This window comes from Scyliorhinus canicula, chromosome 4 (assembly GCF_902713615.1).
Source record: "Scyliorhinus canicula chromosome 4, sScyCan1.1, whole genome shotgun sequence".
NCBI lineage: Eukaryota > Metazoa > Chordata > Chondrichthyes > Carcharhiniformes > Scyliorhinidae > Scyliorhinus > Scyliorhinus canicula.
In genome coordinates this window covers 139,208,136-139,220,366 of record NC_052149.1, presented here as the reverse complement: position 1 = coordinate 139,220,366, position 12,231 = coordinate 139,208,136, and the positions used below count along the sequence as shown (strand labels likewise).

The 12,231-nt window shown below is 50.8% G+C and overlaps 1 protein-coding gene across 3 annotated transcripts in view; it reads left to right on the top strand.

Moving 5' to 3' along the window:
- Positions 1–12,231, top strand: part of LOC119965041 (serine/threonine-protein kinase 32A-like) — a 416,342-nt gene that overhangs the window by 145,157 nt on the left and 258,954 nt on the right. The gene's annotated exons all lie outside the window — the stretch shown is intronic.

Here is a 12,231-nt window from a genome sequence, read left to right as displayed (position 1 = left end):
GTGGTGATCCGGCCGCTCTGATCTGTCGAGGCTTTCTCCAGCTCCTTGATTGTAGCGTCCTGCATCTCCAGCTGCCTCTCCGCCTTTTCTAGGGCTGCGTATAAGGTGATCAGTGCCTCCGTCACAGCCACCTTTACCACTGCCCCCATACCGACCAGAATGACCTCCTTGAGTTCTTCAACCTTTGGCGTGAGAAATTCCCTCCATCTGGTTGGGGGGGGGGGCTTTGCATGTGGCCTGGCGGCCTGCCTCGCCTGCCTATGACAAGATGAACTCCAGATGAACTGCCAGGCAGGCTCTCAGCATCAACCTTTATACTTCCAGTTAGGGGGAGGCACCATGGGTGGAGCCAAGGGTGCAGCCCAGTACAAACTCCCGTACACTCCCAGTGCATCTCCCCCTAGTGGCAGAGCAGCGCAACTGCTCGTGTGCCGAGCTTGCCGAGACAGTACAACATGTGTAATACAGTGTGAATTACGCTACTGTGATTCACCACAGGGGCGAAACCCACGCAAACACGGAGAGAATGTGCAAACTCCACACGGACAGTGACCCAGAACCGGGATCGAACCTAGGAGCTCGGTGCCGTGAGGCAGCAGTGCTACCAGCAGATCAACTATCTCACTAGTCATTTCCTAGGATGAAGTCCAACAGGACCTGGGGATTTGTCAGCCTGCAGCCCCAACAATGTGCTTTCCTGGTGGTCGTAACTATTCACAGCTATGTTACTTGTATTCTCGGTAGTGAAGACCAATGTCGAATTGCCTCTGCCGTGCTTCTGTCCAGTCACCCACCCCCTAACCCAGTTATGAATGTGCCTGCCATCAGGAAGTTGTGAATCAAACTGTGTATAGTTGTGAATCACACTGTTCTAATTATCCACCAGTGTGGTGATTAAATTTGGAATGTGAATGTGATCCTGGCAAGCTGGGTTTTTAATGAACATTCATGAGATGCAACATGACACAGTGGGGAAACCCAACCCGCCATGAAAGTTGGAAGGGGAAAATGGAAAACGAATTTTACTCTGGCGGAAAACATTCAATTGCACTCTGAATTTTCTGGTCCCGCCAGCTACGATGCCTGCTACTGGCGGGACCAGAAAACTACCCACATTGACATTGAAAAAAGACAAATCAAAGCAGGAATAACCTCATAAAGATGTCAATCAATCAAAGCAAACACTCCACTTTAACCTGTGAAAATAGACCCCTTTTGAACTAATCCATTAAAGAACTGTCATTACAGAATCATGGAACTCAGCCAAACATTCATAATGAGGCCAGCTGGAGAAACAAATGTTGAGCCATCTGTTTCTGTTGTTGCAGTTCCCAATGGTCTCAGTTTCCCAATTCGAGCTGCTCATCTTAATGGCGAAAATCTAGACAAAAGAGTGAAAAGGTTGGCAATATTCTGCATGATGGGCATAGTGATAGCCACACGGCCACAGTATACACCTCTGTTCTTGAGCCTTGGTGGAGACTGTGTTCGTACAGGGAGAGCAAGCTCGCTACCATTCGGAAATATTAACTAACTAATTGGTGAAGGAAACTCCACCATCTGATACAGCAGTGCAGAAGATCTTCTAAAGCATTGGGAACCATCTTTCGCCAGAAGTGTTGAGTGTATGATCCATCTCAGCCTCCCTCCTGAAGTCCCCAGGATGCCAATCTTCAACCAATTTGATTCATTCCACATGAAATCAGTGGCTGAAGGTACTGGACACTGCAAAGGTTATGGGCCCTGACAATATTCTGTCGATAGTTCTGGAAACTTGTGTTCCAGCACTAACCGCACCACTATCCAAGCTGTTCAAATACGGCGACTACAATATGGAAAAGTGGCCAGGTCTGTCCTGCACACAAAAAGCAATAATCCAACCCAGCCAAATACCGCCCAATCAGTATATCCTCGATCACCAGCAAAGTGAAGGAAGGGATCATCAACGGTGCTATCAAGAAGCACTTACTCAGAAATAACTTGCTCACTGATGCTCAGTTTGGGCCCCAAAGAGTCACGGCCTTGGGCCAAACAGGGACAAAAAAAGCTAAACTCCAGAAGTGACATGAGAATGATGACCCTTGACATCAAGGCAGCATTTGTCCGAGTATGGCATCAAGGAGCCCTGGCTAAACTGAAGTCAATGAGAATCAGAGGGAGGCTCATCATTGGTTAGAGTCATACCTGGCACAAACAAAGATGGCTGTGGTTTTTGGTGTTCCCTGGCCAACACTGCAGGCGTACCTCAGGGTAGTGTCCTCGGTACAACCATCTTCAGCTGCTTCATCAAATACTGGGCTAAATCGCTGGCTTTTAAAGCAGACCAAGGCAGGCCAGCAGCACGGTTCGATTCCCGTAACAGCCTCCCCGAACAGGCGCCGGAATGTGGCGACTGGGGACTTTTCACAGTAACTTCATTTGAAGCCTACATGTCACAATAAGCGATTTTCATTTCATTTCATTTCATCACAAGGTCAGAAGTGAGGATGCTCACGGATGATTGTGCAATGTTCCGAACCTTTCACAACTCCTCCTATATGCAGCAAGACCTGGACAATATTCAGCCTTGGTCACACAGGTGGCTGTAACATTCAAGCCACACAAGTTCCAGGCAAAGACCATCTCCAACAAGAGAGGATCTAACCATCTTCCCATGACAATGCATGGCATTGCCATCGCTGAATCCTTCGCTGTCAACATCCTAGGGGTACCATTCAGCAGAAACTGAACTCGCCTAGCCATATGAATACATAGAATCATAGAATTTACAGTGCAGAAGGAGGCCATTCGGCCCATTTAGTCTGCACCAGCTCTTGGAAAGAGCACCCTACATCTCCACCCTATTCCTGTAACTCAGTAACCCCACCTAACCTTTGTGGACACTAAGGGCAATTTATCATGGCCAACCCACCTAACCTGCACATCTTTGTGCGAGGAACCGGAGCACCCGGTGGAAACCCACGCAGACACGGGGCGAACATGCAGACTCCGCATAGACAGTGACCTAAGCCAGGAATCAAACCTGAGACCCTGGAGTTGTAAAACAACTATGCTAACCACTGTGCTACCGGGTTGCCCACTGTGGCTACAAGAGCACATCAGAGGCTAGGAACCCTGCAGTGAGTAACTGACCTCCTAACTCCCGAAGGTCTGGCCACCATCTACAAGGCAAAAGTCAGGCATGTTACGAAATACTCTGGGCGCGATTCTCCGCTCCCCATGTGAACTGGGAGAATCGCGGGAGGGCCCCCCGACATTTTATGCGCCCCCCGCGGACCCCCCCCCCCCCCCCCCCCCCCCCACGCATGCGCAGATGGCTTCACATTCTCGGCGTGACGAGGTCACTGCCGAGAAAGACGGAGGCCCGCTCCTAGCCCCCCGGGTGGGGGTGAATTAGGTGCGGGGAGCGGGCTCCGAGGCCGTCGTGAACCTCGGCCGAGAATTCCGCCCTCTATACTTGCCTGGATGAGTGCAGCTCCAACAACACTCTCAAAACTTGACACCATTCAAGACAAGGCAGCCTGCTTAGTTATAACTCCATCTGGCACCTTAATCATTCACTTCCTTCACTAGCAACACACAGTGACAGCAGTGTATACCATTGACAAGATACACTGTAGCAATTCACCAAGTCTCTTCAGTAGCACCTTCTAAAATTGCGCCCTCGACAAAGGCAACAGACACAGGGGAACACCACCAGCTGCAGATTCCTCTCCAAGCCACACACTATTCTGAATTGCAAATATATCACCATTCCTCACAATCGCTGGGTCAAAATCCAGGAGCTTCCACAGCTACACATGATTTGCAGTGGCTCAAGAAGACGGCTCACCACCACCTTCTCAAAGACAATTGGTGGGGGTGGGGGGGAATGCTGCCTAGCCAGCAGTGGCCACACCTGGTGAAGAACGAAAAGAAAGGACAAACATAAAATACACTGGTTTAAGCTCCTCTATGGCTTGTATTAGAGACTTTTTAAATATAGTGATGTGTTTCTCTGCCCAGATGACCCAGAAATATTTATAGATAATGGTTGAATCATAGAACAGTACAGCACAGAACAGGCCCTTCGGCCCTCGATGTTGTGCCGAGCAATGATCACCTTACTGAAGCCAACGTATCCACCTATACCAGTAACCCCCCCAATTAACCTTCTTTTTTAGGACACTAAGGGCAATTTAGCATGGCCAATCCACCTAACCCGCACATCTTTGGACTGTGGGAGGAAACCGGAGCACCCGGAGGAAACCCACGCACACACGGGGAGGACGTGCAGACTCCGCACAGACAGTGACCCAGCCGGGAACTGAACCTGGGACCCTGGAGCTGTGAAGCATTTTTGCTAACCACCATGCTACCGTGCTGCCCCACTGGCCCCGGCTGGCGTGGTGCCAAAATCAGCACAGATTGTGAGCGGAACGTGAGATTTTGATGGGCTTTATCGTTCAGGAGTGGATGAACACACTGAACCATAGGACCTTTAATATATATAGCATAAATCAGGGGCGGGATTGTCCGGCCCCCCCCGCCGGGTCAGAGAATCGCCGAAGGGCGGCGTGAGTCCCGTCCCCGCCGTCCACCGAATTCTCTGGCACCGGAGATTCAGCAGGGGTGGGAATCGCACTGTGCCGATTGGCGGCCGCTCACAGCAGCCCCCCCCCCCCCCCCCCAGCGATTCTCCGACCAGCGATGGGCCGAAGTCCCGCTGATTTTTAGCCAGTCCCGCCGGCGTAGATTAGACTAGGTCCCTTACCAGTGGGACCTGACGGCGCGGGCGGGCTCTGGGATCCTGGGGGGCGGGGCGCGCAGGGCGATCTGGCCCCAGGGGGTGCCCCCACGGTGGCCTGGCCCGCAATTAGGGCCCGCCAATCCGCGGGCGGGCCTGTGCCATGGGGGAACTCTTTTTCCTACGCGTCGGCTGTGTCAGCCTCCACGATGGCCGATGCTTAGGTGAACACGCGCATGCGCGGGATAACGTCAGCAGTCGCTGACGCTCCCGTGTATGCGCGGACTGGCGCCGGCTGGCGGAGTCCCTTCGGCCCCGGCTGGCGTGGTGCCAAAATCCTTCCACGCCAGCCGGCAGGACGCAAACCACTCCGGCATCGGCCGCCCCAAAGGTGCGGAATCCTCCGATTGAGGATTCTGAACCTTTGGGGCGGGCTGACGCCAGAGTGGTTCACGTCACTCCATCCCGCCGGGACCCCCGCCCCGCCGGGTACAGGAGAATCCCGCCCGATATCTGAACAAAATTGATGCAGCATATATAGTGTGATTAAGACAAACCCTAGTGTTGCGGCACTGCCCTTCATAGCAAACAGGCTGGACAATTTATTCTGCTTTGCAGCTAAATCTGCAGCAATGGTGTTGTGCCAAGTTTTCATGTTTGATTGCCAAACCATCTCAGTAGCGGAGATAATTAATTTAATTACCGTAAGGTACAGTTTTGATGAGAGAATAGGTCTTCTGCAATGATTTAAGATCACGCTGAATGAAATGAAGGCTGCCCGATTGTCTCTTCTCAACCAATATATACAATACCTAAATCACAACACTTCCAGTACTTTTCAATGTTTCCCTTTCAATGTACTGTAAAAGTAAAACTGTAGATTAGGGAAAATGTATTTTTCATGCAGTGCTGTGAGTATTTCGAACAGATTGCCAGTAAAGCCTGAGAATACTGTGGCAATGAACCAGTTCAGAAAGAGCTGGATAAACATCTGGGATAGAATTCAAAATCATCTGGATCCCTGTTGAATGCACTGTGCTGTTTTGACTGTGAAAATATCACCTATGGAAAGTAACTGATGTGACAACAATAAATGACTAGGTGTAGGAGAGCTTTTCCAAAGTATCTTCGAGGCTTCAAGAAATTTATATAGCTTCCCCTCAGGTGATTAAACAAATTATGTATTCAGTAAAGGAAACCTCATGTGGGAGAAACAAGGGGCACAATTCTCCAGCGAGGCTGGCTGTGCTACTCAACGTTAATTGGTCCATTTAACAAGGCTCCACAGGCTTCTCGCCGGAAATGAAGGCTCAGCAGCCGATTCGCCGGCACCACACTCGTCAGCCCCCCACTAACAAGGTAAAGCAGCACTTAAGCATCACTTGCACAGCCAACCCCAGCCAGCTCGCAACAATGGCGGCCAAAAAATTCAGGGATGCAGACCTGGGGAGGCTCTGAGACGCAGTGGAGGCCATGAGACATGTCCTGTTCCCCCGAGGGTGCCGGAGGGTCAGCCACAGGGCAGCCAGTGCTGCCTGGGACTAGGTGGCGGCGGCTGTAAGCTTCGGGAGTGTGACCAGGAGGACTGGCCTCCAGTGCTGAAAAAAGGTGAACGACCTACACCAGACAGCACGAGTGAGTAGACTCCAACACACCCCCCGGAAACCTTCTGCCCCTAAGCGAGCATTCACCCCCCCCAATCTCCATGTGACCACCAACCCTCCCTTCACCCCTCTTCAACCCCCGAACAACCCTTCCTTCACACACGCACACACACCCCCCACCCCCCACCACTGTGAACCATGCATGTGGCTAACGATGCCCTCTCTGTGTCTCCTCAGGAAAAGATCTTCCACAATCGCCGGGAGAGGGCCCAGACTGGTGGCGGGGTGCTGGACATAAGAACCCTCACCTCCCTTAAGGAGCGGGCGCTGGAGGTGACTGGGTTGGCCGAGGACAGGGCGGTCACCCAGGGCTAGAGTTGTCCCTGGAATAGGAACACATGATCCAGGTGTTGGCATGCTGGTGCCACCACAGGCTGCTCCCCAGTGCCTCCCAGCCTCCCCCTCCCCCCCCCCCTTCCCAAGGCGACCCATCCCTCCGGAGGGTGACCCCATTCCCCACCCAACCGAGGGATCCAACCCCCCGCCGAGCCCTGGGGTGGCAAGCCTAGCGCCCCCCGGTTTTTGCCTGTGAGCAAAGATGGCTACCATCTCCTCGGTGCCTGCAGACGTCCTTCCGCCAGGTTCACGTTTTTCACAATAATAATAATGATCTTTATTGTCACAAGTAGGCATACATTAACACTGTAAAACCCTAGTTGTCACATTCCGGCAGCTGTTTGGGTACACAGAGAGAGAATTCAGAATGTCCAAATCACCTAAGGGCACGTCTTTCGGGACTTGTGGGAGGAAACCAGAGCACCTGGAGGAAACCCACGCAGATACGGGGCGGGATTCTCCCCTACCTGGCGGGGCGGGGGGTCCCGGCGTAGCGGAGTGGCGCCAACCACTCCGGCGTCGGGCCCCCCCAAAGGTGCGGAATTTTCCGCACCTTTAGGGGCCAAGCCCTCACATTGAGGGGCTAGGTACGCGCCGGAGCGGTTGGCACCACGCCGACTGGCGCCAAAACCGGCAACAACGGCCTTTGACACCTGCCGCCCGGCGCCGGGGCTGGCCGAAAGGCCTTCGCTGGTTCGCGCATGTGCCGGTGCATCAGCTGCCGCTGACGTCACCACCGGCGCATGCGCGCTGGGGGATTCTCTTCCGCCTCGGCCATGGTGGAGGCCGTGGCGGCGGTGGAAGAAAAAGAGTGCCCCCACGGCACTGGCCCGCCCGCCGATCGGTGGGCCCCAATCGCGGGCCTGGCCACCGTGGGGGCACCCCCCGGGGTCCGATCGCCCCGCGCCCCCCCCCAGGACCCCGGGGGCCCGCTCCCGCCGCCGATCCCGCCACCACCAGAGGTGGTTCAAACCACGGCAGCGGGAGAGGCCTCCCAGCGGCGGGACTTCGGCCCATCGTGGGCCGGAGAATCGCCGCAGGGGGCTCGACGATTGGCGGGGGGTGATTCCCGCCCCCGCCAATTCTCGGGTGGCGGAGAATTTCTGACACGGTGGGGGCGGGATTTTCGGCGGCCCCGGGCGATTCTCCGACCCTGCGGGGGGTCGGAGAATTTCGCCCACGGGGAGAACGTGCAGACTCCAAACAGACAAAGGCCCAGCTGGAATCGAACCTGGGACCCTGGCGCTGTGAAGGCACCAATGTGAGCACTTGTTGGGGCGGTCGATGAATGATGGGAGGCCATTGGATATGGGGTACTCCCATTAATAGGGCTTAAATGGTGATAATTGGTTTTGCGCCACACTATGGCGAGATCCCGATTTCGCCTACGGGAACAGGCGGGTCGCACTGCAAACTGTTTGGCTCCTGGCGCGGTTCTCATTTTCGGCCATTCTCGCTATTCACCATCCTTGTTTCACCCGAGTGAGAGCAATGAGGTCGGAGAATCGTGCCCAATATCAATCACCCAAATTCTCATTCCATACTCTTTTTCTTAATGTGCTTCACACTGTCACTTTTAAACATGGGTTTTTTAGGACCCCACTGACTCTCTCCACAATATAACAGCTCAATGAACCAGTTCTTTATTTTGTAATGAAATACTTTGAGTTCATTAATCCATCAATCAATGTAACAATAGACCTTCGATTGATATACACACTGTCATTGATGACATAAGACTTGCTGTGCAATGGAAGTGGTTAATAACTTGCTATACTTGGATGTTAATACCCTAGGATCAGCCCTTGTTTAGTGATCTAAGTTTGCAAGAAGCATTAAACGGAAGCTTTTTGATGCATTGCCAATTATATATCACATCCACAGGAGATGGGCAGCTTGACTCAAAATGTCAAGGTCACTGCTTAAGAACATAAGAAAACAAAGACAGAAGAAATGGGAACAGGAGTAAATGATCAGGCCTCTTGAGCCTGCTGATTCAGGGCTGATATTTGGCTTCAACTCCACTTTCTTGCCCACTCCCCTTACCCCTTGGTCCCCTGAGAGGCCCCCCTATCCCAACCTTTAATATGGTCAATGATGGAGCATCCACAATCTTCTGGGATAGAGAATTCCAAAGATTCACAACCCTCTGAGTGAAGTAACATTCCCTCTTCTCAGTCCTAAATGATTGATGCTTTATACTGAGGATGTGTTGCCTTTCGACGTTCCCCAGCGAGGGGTAACAACATCTGCATCTAGCCTGTCCAGCCCTTTCAGAATCTTGTATGTTTCACTGAAATCACCTCTCATTCTTCTAAACTCTAGAGAATATAGGTCCATTTTACTTGCCAAGTCATCACGTGACAACCCTTTCATCCCAGGAACTAAGCTAATGAACCTTCGCTCTATGGCCTCCAATGGAAGTACATCCTTCCTTAATCAGAAATTGCGCACAGTATTTCTGGTGGAGACTCAACAATACCTGTACAAGAAAGATTTCAATCCCCGTGCAATAATGTACAGTTGTTACAGATGACCAAGCCCAAGGAAAGTTTAAATCGGGTTCTAACTTGTGAGAGATTGACAGACGAGTAAAGAGATGAGCCAGTACTGATTACAAATGCTGCACCACTATTTTTCAGTGACTAATTGCTGTTTCATGTTTTGTAAATAATAAAGTATCTTTTTCTTGTTTTTTTCCCTTATGAAGGCAGAGGCTCATGAAGGGTTACATGGGTGACCATTCTCGGCATTTTGCCCAAGTGACTGTTCCTCATGAGTTGAGCTTAGATACTTGTTTTGAGCAGCTATTTAACCATGAGGGAACCTGCAGTCAAATGCAATCCTATTCCCACCTGACAACCAAATGCAAAAATGTTCTCACAGAAATCACGAACCCAAGTCGGCACTTAGTTATCTAAATGGAGAGAAACCAGAGTGCTTTGGTATGGAGGGATCTGGGTGTCTTTGTGCATGGTATGAAGAAAGCCAGTATACAGGTACAGGTAATAAGGAAGGCAAATGGACTGTTGGTGAAGGGTACCTTTATCATCTAATAAGTAATCAAATACGAGTGTAACCAGGGGTGATAATGTAGACCCTTGTGTGCTGTGATTGTGAGCATGTTTCCTCTTGTCTTTATGAAGTCTGACATAAGAATTCTAGTGAGACAAGACAAAACTATGGGCGCGATATTCCGATCGCGGGACAGAGTATCCGCGCCATCGTGAACGCCGTTGCATTTCACGACGGCGTAAAGCAGGCAGGGGCAGTAGCGATTCTGGCCCCCATAGGGGACCAGCACGGCGCTGGAGCGGTTCATGCCGCTCCAGCCTCACTTCCTGGCACGCACTGGGGGCGGCGCCAACCTGCGCATGCGCGGTGGCTTTACTGAATGCTCCAGCCCCGACGCAACATGACGCGGGGGTTCAGGGGCCGGATGCCCAACAAAGTAGGCCTAGGGGGGGGGGGATTGCGGACCAGACCCCATCGAAGGCCTGCCAGGGTACCTGGCACGTAAAAAACGGCGAGCGGCGATTCGTGGGTCGGGGGGGGGGGGGGGGGGGGGGGGAAATAGCGGGAGAGCATGAAAAATGTCGGGAGGCCATCCCGCTATTCTCCCACCCAGCGTGGGGGGCGGAGAATCGCGCCCATTGTTCATGTTGCACTCTGTGGTGCTTCAATACATTTGCATACAGTTAGGGTTAAGCACACAGTCCGAGGGATTTGACATGGTTACCAGCCCCTCAGTCTACATTGGCTGATAGGCCTTACACAGTGCCCCTTCCCCATTGCACCTTGGGGTAACTACCCCAAACTTGAGTTCGTCCCTCAGCACATAATCCTGGACTTTGCAATGTGCCAGTCTGCAACACTCAGTCGAGGACAACTCTTTGCACTGGCAGATAAATAAGTTTTGGGCAGACCAAAGGGCGTCTTTCACTCAGTTGATGATTCTCCAACAGCAGATGTTTGTCTCGGTGTAAATCCCTGGGAACAGTCCATAGAGCACAGGGTCCTGTGTCACAGAGCTGCTTGGGATGAACCTCGACAAATACCATTGCATCTCTCTCCACGCTGTCATTGCAAAGGTACATTCCACAACGAGTCTGTGTGTCCCCCCCACCCCGGCCTCCGCAACCGCTTGTAGGGCAGCGTGCAGTGGCACAGAGACTTTGGGTGTGTATGAAAGATCTGACGGGGAGTGTGCTTCTCACCACCAGCCAAGTTAGGTCTTGATGCTTGTTTGAAAGTTCTGGCAGTAAGGCACTCTGCCAGATGACTCTGACAGTCTGCTCAGGGAATCATCCGACATGATCCACGCACACAATGTAATGGCTGTTCTATCTGGTATTCCGCCAAAATATCCTAATCAACATTTCAGAAGATTGTGTGTATCACTGTAAATTTGTCCATTTTAGGTGATGCTGACTTTACATCAATTAGGTAACATAAATTAAACTAAAAGTCCTCTGTCAATCAAATTGATAAAACTTTTCAAAATATTACAGGAGGTTTAACCATCAATTTTGTCCAAATGGTACTAATTTATTTTTGTTTAAAATCGTTTGAGACTTTCTAAAGTCACCCTGTATGAAGGTAATGACAGAATTTGCATTTGTGCAATAATTTCTAACATCCTCATTATGTCCCGAGAGCTTCTAAACCAGTTAATTACTTTGAAGCTGAGCCTTGCAATGTAAAGCCAACAGGGGACATGGATTGATCAAAGCTCAGCCTGATCTTGATATAATTGTCTTGCCCACCTCAAACTGGGCCAAATTGCTCATTAGTTTAATTACTGTAACATTGAGTTGAATCTGTTTCAAGCAGATTCTCAACTTTGGATATAATAGGATAGAACGGATTTACAGTACAGAATCAGGCTATTTGGCTCAATTGCTCCATGCCTCCAGTCACAACTCTTCACCATAACCTTCTGTTCCTTTCTTCATTGTATTTGTCTAACATTCACTTAAAGATGTCTTTGCTGTTGTCTCAATTACTACTTCCAGCAGCGAGTTTGACATTCTCACTAATCTTCAGGGACAAAGAAACTTTTGCAGAATTCTCTATTGAGTTTAGTAGTGCCTGTCTTATTTTAATAGCCCTTAGTTTTGTATTCCTCCACAGCAGGATGTATTTTCTCAGCCTTTATTTGATCAAACCCTCTCATTAACTTAAAGATCATCTGGTAGTTCATCCGGTAGTTTTTTTTTCAAAGAAATGAGCCCCAGTCTGTTTACTCTTTCCTGATGGGTATAACATCTGATTTCAGTATTATTCTTGTCAATGTTTTTTGCACCTTCTCTGCTGTCTTTTTGCAGTATGGAGACCAAAACAATTCACAGCACTCCCAATTTTTAAAAATGTGTTCATGGGATGTGGGCCTCACCACTGGGCCACTATCCCTAATTACCCTTGAACTGAATGGTTCGCTGGGCCATTTAAGAGTCAACCACATTGCTGTGGATCTGGAGTCACATGTAGGCCCAGTGGCAGAAT